This window comes from Phyllobates terribilis, unplaced genomic scaffold (assembly GCF_046119375.1).
Source record: "Phyllobates terribilis strain yellow unplaced genomic scaffold, ASM4611937v1 Scaffold_49__1_contigs__length_9717188, whole genome shotgun sequence".
Taxonomy (NCBI): Eukaryota; Metazoa; Chordata; class Amphibia; order Anura; family Dendrobatidae; genus Phyllobates; species Phyllobates terribilis.
In genome coordinates this window covers 374011-394348 of record NW_027362809.1, presented here as the reverse complement: position 1 = coordinate 394348, position 20338 = coordinate 374011, and the positions used below count along the sequence as shown (strand labels likewise).

The window sequence follows — 20338 nt, the reverse complement described above, 5'->3', positions numbered from 1 at the left end:
ATCAAGAGAATGCCAAGAGTATGCAAAGCAGTCATCAAAGCAAAAGGTGGCTACTTTGAAGAACCTAGAATATAAGACATATTTTCAGTTGTTTCACACTTTTTTGTTAAGTATACAATTCCACGTGTTAATTCATAATTTTGATGCCTTCAGTGTGAATATACAATTTTCATAGTCATGAAAATACAGAAAAATCTTTAAATGAGAAGGTGTGTCCAAACTTTTGGTCTGTACTGTATGTGGTCAAATATAAGCACATTAGACTGAAGTTGCATGAAAGCACTGATTTCGGGGTTTGGTTGACTATATAATGTATTTGGGGGCCTCCTGACAGCTGATGTCAGGGCAGAGAAGGATTTGGCATCCTGAATTTCAGAGGCTAATCCGTTTGTTCTTCCTGTAAAAAATCCTCCACTAGAGGAGTCTGGAGGCAATTCTCATACAGATCACAGGAAAGCTGGAATATTTGTGTGTATGGGAGAGTCAGGAGAGATAGCCGTCTGCCAAATGACCATTCAGCCAACACTTATCTCTTGTGTATGGGGCCGGTAGTGTTACATGACAAGCAGTGATAGTACACAGCACTACAGTAGAACAGTGCATCATCTGAGAAAGCAGAGGCTTGTATGTTGTATGATCGCACTAAAGAGAGTTGTTTAACCCCTTAGTGACAGAGCCAATTTTGACCTTATTGACCAAGCCAAATTTTACAATTATGACCAGTGTCACTTTATGAGGCATTATCTCCGGAACGCTTCAACTGATCCTACTAATTCAAAGATTGTTTTTAGCGACATATTGTACTTCATGATAGTGGTAAAATTTATTCGATATGACTTACGTTTATTTGTAAAAAAAATTGGAAATTTGAAGAAAATTTTGCAATTTTCAAACTTTGAATTCTTATGCCCCTAAATCAGAGTTATGTCACATGCTTCACAGGAACTGAAGCAACGTGGAAGTAAAAAATAAACATTTAACTTTTTTCACATAAATTTTACTTCAGACCCAATTTTTTTTTATTTTCACAAAATAATAATAGAAAATGGACCACAAAATGTGTTGTGCAATTTCTGCTGAGCATGCCGATATCCCATATGTGGAGGAAAACCACTGTTTAGGTGCACGGCAGGGTTCGGAGGGGAAGGAGCATAGTTTGACTTTTTGAAAGCAAAAATGGCTGGAAATAAGACCGGACACCATGTTGCGTTTGGAGAGCCCTTGATGTGCCTAAATAGTGGAAACCCCCCATAAGTCCCCCCATTTTGGAAAGTACACCCCTCATGGAATGTATCTAGATATGTGGTGATCACATTGAACCCCCAGGTACTTCACAGAAGTTTAGAGCATAGAGAAGTGAAGATAAAAAATTCAACTTTTTCAACAAAAATATAATTGTAGCCCCAAATGTCTTTGTTTTCACAAGGGTAACAGAAGAAATTGAATCCCAAAATTTGTTGTTCAATCTCTCGAGTATGCTGATACCCCCTATATAGAGGAAAACTATTGTTTTGGCGCACGGCAGGGCTCAGAAAGGAAGGAGTGACGTTTTGGAATGCAGACTTTGATGGAATTGTCTGCGGGTGTCATTTCGCGTTTGGAGAGCCCCTGATGTGCCTAAACAGTGGAAAAGCCCAACAAGTGGCCCCATTTTGGAAACTACACCCCTCAAGGATTTTATCCATGGGTATAGTGAGCATTTTGAACACACAGGTACTACACATAATTTGATAACATTAGGTCGTCATATGGAAAATTGTCATTTTTTTCACGAAAATATTGTTTTAGCCCCAAATCTGTAATTTTCACGATGGATAATAGGTGAAAATGGATCCCATAATTTGTTACATAATTTATTCCGAACGCAATGATACAACACTGAAACATGGAAATTATATTTTAGTGGTAAAAATATTATTATTGTATTTGCTTCAAATTTTCAGGTACACAAGGATTAATAGGTGAAACTGGACCCCATAATTTATTGCACAATTTCGTCCGAACACAGTGATGCCCCATATGTCATCAGAAATACTTTAAGGCCACACGTCAGGGCTGAGAAGGCAGGAGTGCCATTTGGCTTTTGCAGCACAGATTTTGGTAGAATAGTTTACAGGCGACATTTGCAGAGACCTGAAGGTGTCAGAACAGCAGAAAAACCCCAAAAGTAACCCCAATGTAGAAACTGCACCTCTCAATGAATTCATCTACGGCTGCAGTGACTATTTTGTAAAATCCAAGTCAGGCTTTTTTTGGAGAATTGCAAATCTTCCAGTTTAATGCCCACACATTGTGCCCCCATACAGTGTAGTGCCCCCATATATTGTAGCGCCCTCATACATTGTGCCCAGCTTGTGCTTCTGGTGATACGCACCCATAAACTGTTAAGTGCTCTCCCCCCACTATGACAATGTCAAACATGTGGCCGCTTATTGTGGTTTAGGCACAGTGTGGCTCAGAAGGAGGGGCATTTGGATTTGGGAAAGCAGAATCCAATGGATTTTAATCGAGGGGGAAGGGAGCCATGTCCCTTTTCAGAGTTTGTTCTACCAGTAACGTGGGAACCCCCTATTAGTTCCAGTGACAGATAATGGACCTCAGTGGGGCTGGATTTGTGCGGGATAAATTAGGGTTTTTTATTGGTAACATTTTGGGACACATAATAGATTTTTTGATAGCTTCCAGAATAAGGCTGTAATCACAAACTTGTGCTCAACTCTGAGCACTTACCGCGGGGTTTCCGTGTAAATTCCACAAAAATGCGATTCAAACGAAACCCTTAATAGACCCACCCACCATAAAGAGGCAGATGGAGACACTTTGCGCTCTGTTTGGCATCAGCTCCGGTGGTATCCATCTTTTTAGGCGTGCACAGATCTGTGGTCGCTCACACTTGTGCGCTAAAAAGAAGCTTAAAATAATGGAAGACCACTGGTACAGAGACGAGTCCAAAGTGACTTCATCGGCCTCATAAGTGAGTGGTTCCGTCCGGGGTTTTGTCTGAATCTCGGTTTTGGGTAATTTACATGGAAATCCCGAAGTAAGGTCTCAGTGGAGAGCGCAGGATAAATGTGAGTTGAACCTTATTCCGATTTTTGTAAGGTAGAATGAACAGACAGCAGTACAAGAATAGTTCTTATTATTATTTTTGCACCGTTTTCTGTAACATAGTTTTTTTGTTTTTTTTGTTTAAGGTTGAAGGAAGACTAGGTCCATCTAGTTCAACCCATAGCCTAACATGTTGATCCAGAAAAAAAACCTGCGAGTCTGAACTGAAATGTAAATTGATGTGCATGCAAAATGTAAATGCATGTTCACATAAGGCCACTAGACAGAGAAAAACCAAAAACAAGCAAAATACCCAAATAACTGAAAGTAAATGGATAAATCGCACAGTGCAAAAAAATAATAAATAATAAAGGGTATTTAGTTAACATAATTTTGTTCAAAATAATGTAAAAGCTATCCCGCAACTTTAAGACAACCCTTAAGGGACAGTCCTAACTAATATTAAAAACCTTACCATTTGTCAAGTGACATACATATGGATAAGGGCAGAGAGACTGAACCCCTAGTAGAAGCATAAGACTAAGTCCATCTAGTTCAACCCATAGCCTAACATGTTTATCCAGAGGAAGGCAAAAAAAAAAACATGTGGCAAACACTAAGCTCGACATTAAAAAAAATTTCTTCCTGACTCCATACGACAATCAGACTAGTTCGCAGGATCAACGTCCTATCAAGGAATCTAGTATATATTGTTGAGGGAGGGCAATGGCCCTTCACGGTTGACCAAGTGAGTGTCAAATTATTATGTTTATTGCGCAATCCAACAGGGAACCAGACGGAGACAACAGTGCTCTGTATGGGAGGATTCAAAAGAATCTCTGATCCCGTTTATTTTGCTTAGTATTTTATATTGTTTTGAGTTTATCAATAGCCAATCCCCTTCAGCCATACTACAGTACTACAGGCTGTTAGTGCAACCTGTAATATTATACTTTTCAAGAAAGGGATCCATGCCCTTCTTAAATTTTAGTAGTGAATCACTCATTACAACATCATGCGGCAAAGAGTTCCACAGTCTCACTGCTCTTACAGTAAAGAATCCGAGTCTGTGATTATGATTAAACCTTCTTTCCTCCAGACGTAGAAGATGCCCCCTTGTCCCTGTCTCAGGCCTCAGAGTAAACAGATCAGTAGAAAGGTCTTTGTACTGTCCCCTCATATACTGGAACATAGTAATAAGATCACCCCTAAGCCTTCGTTTTTCCAAACTAAATAACCCCAAGTGTAATAACCTGTCTTGGTATTGCAGACTCCCCAGTCCTCTAATAACCTTGGTCGCTCTTCTCTGCACACGCTCTAGTTCAGCTATGTCTTTCTTATACACCAGAGACCAGAACTGTACAAAGTATTCTAAGTGTGGTTGCACTAGTGACTTGTATAGAGGTAAAATTATGTTCTCCTCATGAGCATCTATGCCTCTTTTAATGCATCCCATTATTTTATTTGCCTTTGCAGCAGCTGCCTGACACTGGCCACCAAACGTGAGCTTGTCGTCCACCAATACACCCATTGTTTTACAATTAAGCATATAATTATACATTTTATTTCCTCTGCCCAAGTGCATTACCTTACATTTATCCAAATTAAAGCTCATTTGCCATTTATCAGCCCAAGCTTCAAGTTTACATAGATCCTCCTGTAATATAAAATTGTCCTCCTCTGTATTGATTACCCTGCAGAGTTTAGTGTCATCTGCAAATATTGAAATATTACTCTGTATGCCCCCTACAAGGTCATTAATAAATATGTTAAAAAGAAGCGGGCCCAATACTGACCCCTGTGGTACCCCACTGTTAACTGAGACCCAGTCTGAGTGTCTTCCATTAATAACCACCCTTTGTTTCCTATCACTGAGCCAGTTCTTAAGCCACATACATATATTTTCCCCTATCCCCATTGTTCTCATTTTATGTATCAACCTTTGGTGTGGAACCATATCAAAAGCTTTTGAAAAGTCCATATACACAACATCCACTGCATTTCCTTGGTCCAGTCCAGAACTTGCCTCCTCATAAAAGCCGATCAGATTAGTTTGACAGAAACGGTCCCTCGTAAACCCATGTTGATATTGGGTCATAAGGTTATTCTTCTTCAGATACTCTAGTATAGCATCTCTTAGGAAACCCTCCAGGATTTTACCCACAGTAGAGGTTAAGCTTACTGGCCTATAATTTCCAAGTTCAGTTTTTGTCCCCTTTTTGAATATTGGCACCACATTTGCTATACGCCAGTCCTGTGGTACAGACCCTGCTATTATGGAATCTTTAAAGATTAAAAATAATGGTCTATCTATGACATTACTTAATTCCTGCAGTACTCGCGGGTGTATCCCATCCGGGCCCGGGGATTTGTCAACTTTAGTGATTTTTAGACGCCGCCGTACTTCCTGCTGGGTTATCCAAGTGACATTTAATGGAGAATTTTTGTCAATACTGATCATGTTTTCTGTCATGCGATTTTCTTGTGTAAATACGGTTGAAAAAAAATAATTTAGCATATTGGCTTTTTCCTCATCCTCATCCACCATTTCACCCAGACTATTTTTAAGGGGGCCAACACTATCATTTTTTAGTTTTTTTACTATTTATGTAGTTAAAGAATATTTTGGGATTATTTTTACTTTCTCTGGCAATGAGTCTTTCTGTCTCAATCTTTGCTGCCTTGATTTGGTTTTTACAGAATTTATTTAATTTTCTGTATTTAATGCCTCATCACTACCTACTCGCTTTAGTTCTCTAAATGCTTTCTTTTTGTCACTTATTGCGCCCCTTACAGCTCTATTTAGCCATAGTGGTTTCCTCCTATTTCTAGCATGTTTATTCCCATAGGGTATATATTGTGCACAGGTCCTATTCAGGATGCTAATAAATGTCTCCCATTTGCTTTGTGTACTTTTATGTCTCAGGATATCATCCCAGTTTATTGCACTAAGATCATCTCTCAACCATTGGAAATTTGCCTTCCCGAAATTTAGTGTCCTTGTAACCCCTCTACTACACATCTTATTAAAGGATACATGAAAACTTATTATTTTGTGATCACTATTACCCAAGTGACCCCCAACTCGTATATTTGATATGCGGTCTGGCCTGTTGGTTAATATTAGGTCTAGCAGTGCCCTCCTTCTAGTTGGGTCCTGAACCAGTTGTGAAAAGTAATTATCTCTCATGGTTGTCAAAAACATATTATCTTTGCTTGAACTACAGGTTTCTGTCCCCCAATGTATTTCAGGGTAGTTGAAGTCCCCCATAAAAATGACTTCTCCTTGAGTCGCTGCTTCATCTATTTGCTTTATGAGGATATTCTCCGCTGCTTCCATTAATTTTGGAGACTTATAACAAACCCCTATCAGCAATTTATTAATTTTTTCCCCCTCCCCTTATCTCCACCCACAGGGACTCTACATTTCCATTAGATTCACATATATCCTCCCGCAAGAAGGGTTTTAAGGATGATTTTACATACAAACACCTCCCTCCCCTCGCTTGTTTGTATGGTCATTTCTGAACAGACTATAGCCCTGTAAATTAACTGCCCAGTCATGGCTCTCGTCCAGCCATGTCTCAGATATCCCCATCATGTCATAATTATTTTCCAACAAAATTAATTATAATTCCTCCATTTTGTTGGTGAGGCTTCTGGCATTAGTGTACATGCATTTTATGTATCTCTCTGTACCTCTATTCCTTCTTACTATACTGACTGTCCTAACCCCACCCCCAAATTCTTTATTTGTGCCCAGGTCACTATCTGCACTATCTTCCCCACCAATAAAATGAATCCCCCCCCCCAATCCCTAATTTAAACACTCCTCCAACCATCTAGCCATTGTCTCCCCCAGCACAGCTGCACCTTCCCCATTGAGGTGCAGCCCGTCCCTAGCGTAGAACCTGTAGCCAACTGAGAAGTCGGCCCAGTTATCCATGAACCCAATGGGGGCATTACACTGTGTTGGGGCATCATACATACTGTATAAGGGGCATAATGTGTTAGAACCTTGCTCTTAGGTTTTTTTTCCTTTGCTGGTCACATGACCTTGTTGGCCTATTTAAGCATGCTCCGCCCTTCTGGCTTTGCTGGACTTCATTGTATAACTACTTTCTAGCTAGCCTGTGCTCTGTATCTAACTCTGTTAGTTTGCTTGGTCTTCGGACCTCTGTGTTCTATATATTTTGTTTGTTTGTCTGTCTGCTACTATTTCTGTTAGGAGGTGTCCATTTTGCTCCCAGTCCCTAGTACTTGTAGGGATTCCTTCCCCACATCTATAGGTCTCCGTACAGACTAGCTGAGGACTTTAGCAGGTCTGATCGCAGGATCAGGTTCCCTGTTACATCGTAGGGATCAAGCTGAGTTCTATCGTAGGGACAGATCTCCTCTCTTTCCTTAGCTCTGGTAGCAGAACATAACACCGGGTTCTTGCAGCGGAAGTATCCGCACAGGCAGCGGCGCTGACATCCAATTGGTCGCGGATGCTATTTAAAATTGCCGCACAAATCGGTGATTGGTCGCTGTCTTGGCCCGCGACCAATGACTGATCTTGGCGCCAAAGTTAAACACTATTGTGCTGATTGGTCGCGGAAGCTGACCGCGACCAATCACCGATTTGGGCGCCAAATTTAAATATAGGCCGCGACCAATCACCGATTTGGGCACCAAATTTAAATATCGGCCGCGACCAATCACTGATCTTGGCTCCACATTTAAACACCGCTGTGGTGATTGGTCGCGGCCGATATTTAAATTTGGCGCCCAAATCGGTGATTGGTCGTGGGCAGCGTCGGCGACCAATCAGCACAGCGGCGTTTAAGTTTTGCGCTAAGATCAGTGATTGGTCAGGTCCGAAGACCGCGACCAATCATCGAATCGTCTTGGTGAGGACCGGGGAGCGGCGCTGCCTGTGCGGGTGCTTACGCTGCGAGAACCCGGGACATGAGCGGGCGCTCGCAGTAGAAGTATCCCGACCCGCAGCGCCGCTCCTCCCTTCCGCATGAAGGTCAGCGGCGCCGGCGGTCCTTCCGCTGCTACCGGCCAGGAGATGAGTGCCTCGCGCCGCTCATCTCCCGGCTGCATCTCCGTCCCGCAGATGGGTCCGGCGGTCGGGTTCCTTCTGCTGTTGCCGGTCGGGAGATGAGCGCCTCGCGGTGCTCATCTCCCGGCTGCATCGCCGCTCAGCTCCGTCCCGCAGATGAGCCGCTAACGGCCGCCATCTTTTTTTAGAAATCCCCCGGCGCTGATTGGCCGCTGCCGGACCAATGAGCGACGCGGGATTTCCTGGACAGACAGACGGGATAAGACGATTATATATATAGATATGCATTGAAAACTGGACTAACAACACACGTTATATATATATATATATATATATATATATATATATATATATATATATATATATATATATACACACATACACACACATACATACATACATACACAGTACAGACCAAAAGTTTGGACACACCTTCTCATTTAAATATTTGTCAGGACTATGAAAATTATACATTCACACTGAAGGCATCAAAACTATGAATTAACACATGTGGAATTATATACTTAACAAAAAAGTATGAAACAACTGAAAATATGTCTTATATTCTAGGTTCTTCAAAGTAGCCACCTTTTGCTTTGATGACTAGAATATAAGACATATTTTCAGTTGTTTCACACTTTTTTGTTAAGTATATAATTCCACATGTGTTAATTCATAGTTTTGATGCTTTCAGTGTGAATATTTTCATAGTCATGAAAATACAGAAAAATGAGGTGTGTCCAAACTTTTGGTCTGTACTGTATATATACTGTGACATCATCACAGGTCCTGTGCGAACAGAGGGATATATATATCCGGGTGGTTTTGAAACACAGGGGGGTCAATAGACCTGATCCCTGTGTCTCGGACACCATTAGCCTTGGAAGGCACGAGGCCTGGAGGAACAGAACAGAGCTGATGGAAGCTGCTAGACCCGGCAAAGGTAAAATCGGTGCTTGAAATGGACATTGATGTTGTTACCTTGCTGAAGGCTGTATCTGAAGCCAAGCGGGCATAGCTGCCACTGAAAAGGCTCTAGGACAGGGTTCCCCAACTCCAGTCCTCAAGGCCCACCAACAGGTCATGTTTTCAGGATTTCCTTAGTATTACACAGGTGATAATTGCATCACCTGCACAGGCAATAATTCCATCACCTGTGCAATACTAAGGAAATCCTGAAAACATGACCTGTTGGTGGGCCTTGAGGACTGGAGTTGGGGAACCCTGCTCTAGGACATTACATGTGTAACACTCCTGCGAGCCACTGAGATGGACTATGTTATAGGCAGTTTATGATGTTTAATAAACTGATGGACTTTAGACTACCGGAAAACGTTGCACGTGTGCTTTAATTGACCCGGTGAAGTGAGTGCACCCCAACATGATGAATAGCGCTACCTTACAATATATATACTTAAAACTAGCAAAATTACAAGCTGAATGGCTTGTTGTGGTTGTATATAAACAGATGTAAACAATGATGCTGAATAATTGATACAGTCACTACCATACCCTATCCTGCGTGGCCACGGAGGTTGGCACCCTAAGGAACGATAATGGCGCCCCACTCAACTGTGGCTCTCCCTCAGAAGCCGTAGTTAACCCTGATCTATATAAAAAAAGAACACTGATGCATTAAATAGAACTAGATATGTCTCAAGTTATACACTGTGTGCAGAATTATTAGGCAAATGAGTATTTTGATCACATGATACTTTTCATACATGTTGTTCTACTCCAAGCTGCATAGGCTTGAGAGCCAACTACCAATTAAGTAAATCTGGTGATGTGCATCTCTGTAATGAGGAGGGGTGTTAATGACATCAACACCCTATATAAGGTGTGCTTAATTATTAGGCAACTTCCTTTCCTTTGGCAAAATGGGTCAGAACAGAGATTTGACGGGCTCTGAAAAGTCCAAAATTGGGAGATGTCTTGCAGAGGGATGCAGCACTCTTGAAATTTCCAAACTTTTGAAGCGTGATCACCGAACAATCAAGCGTTCCATGGCAAATAACCAACAGGGTTGCAAGAAGCGTGTTGGCCAAAAAAGGCGCAAAATAACTGCCCATGAATTGTGGAAAATCAAGCGTGAAGCAGCCAAGATGCCATTCGCCACCAGTTTTGCCAGATTTCAGAGCTGCCACGTTACTGGAGTATCAAATATCACAAGGGATATGGCCAAGGTAAGGAAGGCAGAAAAACGACCACCTTTGAACAAGAAACATAAGATAAAACGTCAAGAATGGGCCAAGAAATATCTTAAGACTGATTTTTCAAAGGTTTTATGGACTGATGAAATGAGTGAGACTCTTGATGGGCCATATGGATGAGCCAGAGGCTGGATCAGTAAAGGGCAAAGAGCTCCACTCCGACTCAGATGCCAGTAAGGTGGAGGTGGGGTACTGGTATGGGCTGGTATCATCAAAGATGAACTTGTGGGCCCTTTTCGGGTTGAGGATGGAGTGAAGCTCAACTCCCAGACCTACTGCCAGTTTCTGGAAGACAACTTCTTCAAGCAGTGGTACAGGAAGAAGTCGGTATCGTTCAAGAAAAACATGATTTTCATGCAGGACAATGCTCCATCACATGCATCCAACTACTCCACAGCGTGGCTGGCCAGTAAAGGTCTAAAAAAAGAAAAAATAATGACATGGCCCCCTTGTTCACCTGATCTGAACCCCATAGAGAACCTGTGGTCCATCATAAAATGTGAGATCTACAGAGAGTGAAAACAGTACACCTCTCGGAACAGTGTCTGGGAGGCTTTGGTGGCTGCTGCACACAATGTTGATCAAAAACAGATCAAGCAACTGACAGAATCTATGGATAGAAGGCTGTTGAGTGTCATCATAAAGAAAGGTAGCTATATTCATCACTAATTTTTTGTGTTTTGTTTTTGCATGTCAGAAATGTTTATTTCTAAATTTTGTGCACTGATATTGGTTTACCTGGTGAAAATAAACAAGTGAGATGGGATTATATTTGGTTTTTATTAAGTTGCCTAATAATTTGGGACAGTAATAGTTACCTGCACAAACAGATATCCTCCTAAGATAGCCAAATCTAAAAAAAAACACTCCAACTTCCAAAAATATTAAGCTTGGATATTTATGAGTCTTTTGGGTTGATTGAGAACATAGTTGTTGATCAATAATAAAAATAATCCACTAAAATACAACCTGCCTAATTATTCTGCACACAGTGTATATAAAGGAAAGGGTATGACAGTCATCAGAGAATGGTTCAATAATCTGCCTCAATGCATTTTCCCAACAGGTTCATCAGGAGGCTTGATACAGCGATAATTCATGATGTTCAGCAAAGTGTGCCTAATAGCCAGGTGTCCATGTATAAATTTTAGTGATGAGCGAGTATGTTCTGTTAACCCTTTCGCCGAGTACGCTCAGGCCGAGCTCCGAGTATTTACAGCTGCTCGGTGATATGCTTGAATCGCTCCCGTGTGCATGATTTGCGACTGTTTGACAGTTTTATTACATGTGAGGAATGTCTATTTCTTACACATTCTTCACATGTAATAAAGCTGCCAAACAGTCGCAAATCATGCACACGGGAGTGATTCAAACATATCACCGAGCAGTTGTACTCGGAGCTCGGCCCGAGCGTACTCGGACAGAACATACTCGCTAAACACTAATAAATATCCCTCTTCATCAAAAACCCCTCCCCATACTAGGAAACCCATTCTGATTCCTAAAGGTGAATTGTTATAAGACATATAGAATGGATTCTGCGCTACTTCTCGTGAGCTAGAGGTCCGATAATGTCCATCCCCTAGTGTGCATGTCCGGAAGTGACGCGCTTTACACTGAAACACCAGATAAACTGATTGCTGTCGTGCCACTCGTAGTAATGTGTTCCACGCCTGAGAGCATAATGGCCTATATGTGTCCAGACCATCATCCTTGTCAGTAGATAAAGTAACATACAGTTAGAGGGTTTGTCTGTGCGTTACTTCAGGTCACCTGATCACAGGGGCATAATGGGGGCATTACACTGTGGGGGAGCCTCATACATACTGCATAAGGGGCATTACACCATGTGGGGGCATCATACATACTGCATAAGGGGCATAATGGGGGCATTACACTGTGTGGGGGCATCATACATCCTGCATAAGGGGCATAATGGGGGGGATTACACTGTGCGGGGCATCATACATCCTGCATAAGGGGCATAATGGGGGCATTACACTGTGTGGGGCCATCATACATCCTGCATAAGGGGCATAATGGGGGCATTACACTGTGGGGGCATAATACATCCTGCATAAGGGGCATAATGGGGGCATTACACTGAGGGGGGCATCATACATACTGCATAAGGGGCATAATGGGGGCATTACACTGTGGGGCATCATACATACTGCATAAGGGGAATAATGGGGGCATTACACTGTGTGGGGGCATCATACATCCTGCATAAGTGGCATAATGGGGGCATTACACTGTGGGGGCATCACACATACTGCATAAGGGGCATAATGGGGGCATTATACATCCTGCATAAGGGGCATAATGGGGACATTACACTGTGTGGGGGCATCATACATCCTGCATAAGGGGCATAATGGGGACATTACACTGTGTGGGGGCATCATACATATTGTATAAGGGGTATAATGGGGGCATTACACTGTGTGGGGGCATCATACATACTGTATAAGGGGTATAATGGGGGCATTAAACTGTGGGGGTATCATACATACTGTATAAGGGGCATAATGGGGGCATTACACATCCTGCATAAGGGGCATAATGGGGGCATTACACTGTGGGGGGCATCATACATCCTGCATAAGGGGCATAATGGAGGCATTACACTGTGTGGGGGCATCATACATCCTGCATAAGGAGCATAATGGGGGCATTACACTGTGTGGGGGCATCATACATCCTGCATAAGGGGTATAATGGGGGCATTACACTGTGTGGGGGCATCATACATCCTGCATAAGGGGTATAATGGGGGCATTAAACTGTGGGGGTATCATACATACTGTATAAGGGGCATAATGGGGGCATTACACTGTGGGGGCATCATACATCCTGCATAAGGGGCATAATGGGGGCATTACACTGTGGGGGGCATCATACATCCTGCATAAGGGGCATAATGGAGGCATTACACTGTGTGGGGGCATCATACATCCTGCATAAGGGGTATAATGGGGGCATTACACTGTGTGGGGGCATCATACATCCTGCATAAGGGGCATAATGGGGGCATTACACTGTGTGGGGGCATCATACATCCTGCATAAGGGGCATAATGGGGGCATTACACTGTGTGGGGGCATCATACATCCTGCATAAGGGGCATAATGGGGGCATTACGCTGTGGGGGCAATAAAGGGGTCCTGTACTATGAGAACAATACGTTTCCTCCCTTCCTGTCTCCATAGTTGGGTCGTATGTATCTATTACAGGAAACAGAACAAAAACCTTATGATTCTTATAAAGGGGCAACACAAGACCCCAAAAGAGTCTCCGTGCTGAAGGGGTTAATGTCCCCTGCGCCCAGTAATGGGGGTCTCCACATACCTCCACCTGCAGAGCCGCCACCACATATATGGCTGCTCTGTGCGCACAGGAGCTGTGATGAGGTCACAGGAGGGGAGGAGTCAGGGGTCACATGATCAGGGGCCTCAGTGGATGCAAGACTGTGCTGTGCTGGTTGTCATGGTGCTGGATGAGCTGAAGTTTATGTGTGGGGTCAGGAGGGGTTTACAGTGTGGATGTAGCAGAGCCGTGTGTGTACGAGGTGTACGGAGCAGAGCCGCGTGTGTACGAGGTGTACGGAGCGGAGCCGCGTGTGTACGAGGTGTACGGAGCGGAGCCGCGTGTGTACGAGGTGTACGGAGCAGAGCCGCGTGTGTACGAGGTGTACGGAGCGGAGCCGTGTGTGTACGAGGTGTACGGAGCGGAGCCGCGTGTGTACGAGGTGTACGGAGCGGAGCCGCGTGTGTACGAGGTGTACGGAGCGGAGCCGCGCGTGTACGAGGTGCACGGAGCGGAGCCGCGCGTGTACGAGGTGCGCGGAGCGGAGCCGCGCGTGTACGAGGTGCGCGGAGCGGAGCCGCGCGTGTACGAGGTGCGCGGAGCGGAGCCGCGCGTGTACGAGGTGCGCGGAGCGGAGCCGTGCGTGTACGAGGTGCGCGGAGCCGCGCGTGTACGAGGTGCGCGGAGCCGCGCGTGTACGAGGTGCGCGGAGCCGCGCGTGTACGAGGAGTACGGAGCGGAGCCGCGCGTGTACGAGGAGAGCGGAGCCGCGCGTGTACGAGGTGTGCGGAGCCATGCGTGTACGGAGCGGAGCCGCGTGTGTACGAGGCGTACAGAGCGGAGCCGGGTGTGTACGAGACGAGCGGAGCCGCGTCTGTACGAGGCGTACGGAGCGGAGCCGCGTCTGTGCGAGGCGTATGGAGCCGCGTGTGTACGAGGTGTACGGAGCGGAGCCGCGTGTGTACGAGGTGTACGGAGCGGAGCCGCGTGTGTACGAGGTGTACGGAGCGGAGCCGCGTGTGTACGAGGTGTACGGAGCGGAGCCGCATGTGTATAAGGCGTACGGAGAGGAGATGGGTGTACGAGGTGTACGGAGCGGAGCCATGTGTGTACGAGGTGTACTGAGCGGAGCTGTGTGTGTTCGAGGTGTACGGAGCGGAGCCGTGTGTGTTCGAGGTGTACGGAGCACATATGGGGTATCAGCGTATTCAGGAGAAATTGCACAACAAATGGTATGGTGCATTTTCTCTTTTTACTATTCTGAAAATGCTAAATTTGAGCATTAAACAGAAGTTTTGTGGTAAAAATAAGATTTTTTTATTTTCTTGACTCAACGTCATAAACTTCTGTGAAGCACCTGTGGGTTCAAGGTGCTCACCACAAATCTTGATAAATTCCTTGAGGGGTCTAGTTTCCAAAATGGGGTCACTTGTAGGGGGTTTCCACTATTTAGGCACATCAGGGGCTCTTGAAACGCAACAATGCGTCCACTACCGACTCCAGCCAATTTTTTGTTGCTAAAGTCGAATGGTGCTCCTTTCCTTCCGCGCCCTGCCGTGACCCCAAACATTAGTCTTCCACCACATATGGGATACCAGCGTATTCAGGAGTAATTGCACAACAAATTGTATGGTCCATTTTCTCATGTTAGATTTGTGAAAATGCAAAATTTTGGACAAAATAAAATTTTTGTGGGAAAAAATAAAATGTTCATTTTTTTCCATTCACATTCCATTAATTCCTGTGAAGCCCCTGAAGGGCTAATAAACTTCATGTATGTTGTTTTGAGCACCTTAAGGGGTGCAGTTTTTAGAATGGTGTCACTTTTGGGTATTTTCTGTCATATAGACCCCTCAAAGTCGCTTCAAATGTGATGTGGTCCCTAAAAAAATGGTTTTGTAAATTTTGTTGGAAAAATGAATAATCGCTGGTCAACTTTTAACCCTTATAGCTACCTAATAAAAAAAAAAATTTGGTTCCAAAATTGTGCTGATGTAAAGTAGACATGTTAGACATGTGGGAAATGTTATTTATTAACTATTTTTTGTGAAATATCTCTCTGATTTAAAGGCATAGGAATTCAAAGTATGAAAATTGTGACATTTTCGAAATTTTCGCCAAATTTACATTGTTTTTTCACAAATAAACGCAAGTCATTTCAAAGAAATTTTACCAATGTTGTGAAGTACAACATGTCACAAAAAAGAAAAAAAAACAGTCTCAGAATCCGTGGGATCCGTTGAAGCGTCCCAGAGTTATTACCTCATAAAGTGACAGTGGTCAGAATTGAAAAAAAATGGCCTGGTCAATAACCCACAAAAGTGGCTCAGTCCTTAAGGGGTTAAATGGAGTATAATTACTATTATAGCGCCACTAATTCCTTGGCGCTTTACATGTGTAAAAGGGTATACATAGCAAACAACGAGTACAATAATTTGAACAAAAATTAGTCACCGACTGGTACAGGAGGAGAGAGAACCCTGCCAGCGAGGGCTCACAATCTACAAAGGATGGGTGAGTACAGTAGGTGAGGGAATATTTGACACATTCCCTAAAAATTTATGGATTAGTATTGCAGTAATATCTGATATGTCTGATGACCACGGTTTTAGGTACTGGCCTTGTAGTATGGTATTGGTCAGCGACCAAGTGTGAATAGTTTGGAACAACACACAACTGCCAGACTTTAAATGGAGTATAAAGAACGCCTTGTAAACACCACAACACACGGCTCTACTTCGTACACGCACGGCTCCGCTCTGTACACCTCGTACACGTAAAGCTCTACTACGTATGCCTTGTACACGCATGGCTATGCACACCTCGTACACGCACGGCTCCGCTTCGCACCCCTTGTACATGCTGTGACGGATCAGCTATTGGGTAGGCGCAGTTTCACACAGGAATGCAGCCTGCAGATTCAAAAACAAACTGGTGGTTTATTAAATGTCCATAAACCAACCAGGAAAACAAAACACAACAGGCTTTTTTCTGGAACAAAAGGTATAACAGAACAAAACTCAAAATAACCCGTCCATATGCAGTACGGTTTCAGCCGTTTAAATGTAGTGCTTTTCTCTGCCTCCAGAAGACTCTGAGCAGCACATGCAAGGTCTGCTCACCTTGCCCAACACACAGTACACTGAGACAGGCGCAGCTGTATTAAATCAGGCCTTATAAGACCTGGACTGGAGGTAAGTGAGCAGCTGTTCCCCTCCCTCAGCTTTTTCAGCTGCTCGTAAAACCCGGCCCTTTAATCCGAGCCCACTATGTGTGCTGGAGCCTGCTTCTTCGGGTTCTACATCACCGAAGCTTGGTACTTCGGGGACACATACCTTCCGTCCACGACCTGTCCGGTAGCAACCTTACATACCCCCCTTCTGCCCAAAGCGGGGGCCTTGGCACATTCTGCCACCATACAATAGACCCTTGATAGGGCATCAGCATTCCCTGGAAACTAAAATCTTGTAGGGCTAGGAACCATCTAGTTACTCGGGCATTGTTCCCCTTCTTTTCTCACATTCACCGCAGTGGGGCATGGTCCGACACTAACCTGAACCTTCTACCTAACAGGCAATATCTCAGAGTGTCCAATGCCCACTTGATGGCTAAACATTCTTTTTCCACTATAGAGTAGTTCTTCTCGCATGTGGACAGTTTCCGACTGAGGTACAGTGCAGACCAAAAGTTTGGACACACCTCATTTAAAGATTTTTCTGTATTTTCATGACTATGAAAATTGTACATTCACACTGAAGGCATCAAAACTATGAATTAACACATGTGGAATTATATACTTAACAAAAAAGTGTGAAACAACTGAAAATATGTCTTATATTCTAGGTTCTTCAAAGTAGCCACCTTTTGCTTTGATGACTGCTTTGCACACTCTTGGCATTGTCTTGATGAGCTTCAAGAGGTAGTCACCGGAAGTGGTCTTCCAACAATCTTGAAGGCGTTCCCAGAGATGCTTAGCACTTGTTGGCCCTTTTGCCTTCACTCTGCTGTCCAGCTCACCCCAAACCATCTCGATTGGGTTCAGGTCTGGTGACTGTGGAGGCCAGGTCTTCTGGCGTAGCACCCCCATCACTCTCCTGCTTGGTCAAATAGCCCTTACACAGCCTGGAGGTATGTTTGGGGTCATTGTCCTGTTGAAAAATAAATGATGGCCCAACTAAACGCAAACCGGATAGAATAGCATGCGGCTGCAAGATGCTGTGGTAGCCATGCTGGTCCAGTATGCCTTCAATTTTGAATAAATCCCCAACAGTGTCACCAGAAAAGCACCCCCACACCATCACACCTCCTCCTCCATGCTTCACGGTGGGAACCAGGCATGTAGAGTCCATCCGTTCACCTTTTCTGCTTCGCACAAAGACACGGCGGTTGGAACCAAAGATCTCAAATTTGGACTCATTAGACCAAAGCACTGATTTCCACTGGTCTAATGTTCATTCCTTGTGCTCTTTAGCCCAAACAAGTCTCTTCTGCTTGTTGCCTGACCTTAGCAGTGGTTTCCTAGCAGCTATTTCACCATGAAGGCCTGCTGCGCAAAGTCTCCTCTTAACAGTTGTTGAAGAGCTGTGTCTGCTGCTAGAACTCTGTGTGGCATTGACCTGGTCTCTAATCTGAGCTGCTGTTAACCTGCAATTTCTGAGGCTGGTGACTCGGATAAACTTATCCTCAGAAGCAGAGGTGACTCTTGGTCTTCCTTTCTTGGGGCGGTCCTCATGTGAGCCAGTTTCTTTGTTGCACTTGATGGTCTTTGCAACTGCACTTGGGGACACTTTCAAAGTTTTCCCAATTTCTCAGATTGACTGACCTTCATTTCTAAATGTAATGATGGCCACTTCTTTTTCTTTACTATGTGTTAATTCATAGTTTTGATGCCTTCAGTGTGAATGTACAATTTTTATAGTCATGAAAATACAGAAAAATCTTTAAATGAGGTTTGTCCAAACTTTTGGTCTGTACTGTACATTAGAGGGTGTTCCTCTCTGTTAATCTGATGGGACAAGACTGCTCCCACCCCAACATCCGATGCATCCATCTGGACCACAAACTCTTTGGAGAAGTTGGGCGCCACCAAGACTGGCTGTTTACAGAGGGCCAGTTTCAATTCCTGGAAGGCCACTTCAGCTTCCGTGGACCACTTGGCCATAGCTGACTTCATCCCTTTCAGCAGATCCGTCTGCTATCAGGGCAAAGCTAGGGATAAATCTTCGATAGTAGCCCACGATGCCTTGAAATGCCCTGACCTGCTTCTTCGAGAGGGGCTGTGGCCAGTTCAGGATCGCCTCGACCTTATTTATTTGTGGTTTTATTTCCCCTCTACCAACCACGTAGCCCTGATACTTTGCTTCCTCAATCTCCATGGCACATTTCTTCAGGTTGATGGTAAAGCCGCCTTCCTTAGGGCGTCAAGTATGGCTTGAACTTTTCCAAAAATACTTTCCCAGTCCTGGCTGAATATGATGATGTCATCTAGGTAGGCCGCTGCATACTTTTTGCGGGGTGCTAAGATCCAGTCCATGGCTCTCTGGAAGGTGGCCGGAGCTCCCTGCAACCCAAACGCCATCCTGACATATTGATAACATCGGTCTGGCATCGAGAAGGCCATCTTCTCCTTGGCCTCTTTGGACAGGGGAATTTGCCAATATCCTTTGGTGAGGTCCAGGGTGGTGATGTACCGAGCGGGTCCTAGCCTTTCAATAAGCTCATCTAATCTAGGCATTGGGTAGGCGTCGTACTTCAAGACCTCGTTCAGCTTCCTATTATTGTTGCAAAACCGTGATTCTCCGTCTGCTTTCGGCACTAAGACTATAGGACTGGACCAGCCACTCTTGGACTCCTCAATGACTCCCAGGTTCAGGATCCGCTTCACCTCTTTCGAGATCACCTCTCTGCAGGCCTCTGGGCTCCGATATGGTTTTAGGTTGACACGAACATGAGTCTCTGTGAGTACTTCATGCTCTATGACTCGAGTGAGTCCTGGCAACTCCGAAAACAGGTCTTTATTTTACTGTAGCAACTCTTTGCACTGTTGCTTTTGGGCACGTGACAGTGACTCTGCCACCTTGACCTCTTTCACATCAGCGTCAGGCTCAGCCACTAAACACGATGCTTCCACGGGTTCCCTATCTCGCTATGGCTTAATCAAGTTGACGTACACCTGGTAGGGCTTCCTTCTCTCTGGCTGGTGGAGTTTATAGTTGACCTCACCAACCTTTTTAAGTGTTTCGTAGGGGCCCTGCCACTTCGCCAGGAATTTGCTCTCCACTGTAGGTACCAGTACCCGATCCCTAGGGTTGAAGTGTCTCACTCGTGCTGATCTATTGTACACCCTATATTGCGCCTCTTGTGCTTGGAGGAGGTGCTCTTTCATGGTGGGAATCACCCTGGCAATTCTCTCTTGCATTTGGGCCACGTGTTCGATTACACTCCTGTAGGGTATAGACTCCGCCTCCCAGGTCTCCTTTGCCACATCCAGGAGTCCTTGGGGTGTCAGCCATCCAACAGTTCAAAAGTGGACAATCCAGTAAAGGACTGTGGTACCTCTCTGATGGAGAAGAGAAGGTATGGAAGTAGGCAGTCCCAGTCTCGGCCGTCCTTCTCTACGACCTTCTTTAACATGGCCTTCAAGGTTTTGTTGAACCTTTCCACCAAGCCATCCGTCTGTGGATGGTAGACTGAGGGCCGTAGTTGTATGATTTGCAGA

The 20338-nt window shown here is 44.5% G+C and overlaps 1 protein-coding gene across 1 annotated transcript in view; it reads right to left on the bottom strand.

Annotated features, from left to right (window-relative positions):
* The window catches only part of LOC141191613 (uncharacterized), a 56300-nt gene extending 42577 nt beyond the window's left edge, over window positions 1-13723 (bottom strand). Inside the window, exon 1 of the mRNA XM_073661537.1 lies at window positions 13663-13723. The gene's annotated coding sequence lies outside the window, so the exon portion shown is untranslated. The remainder of the gene's footprint in view (window positions 1-13662) is intronic.
* Between the last annotated feature and the right edge of the window lie 6615 nt (window positions 13724-20338).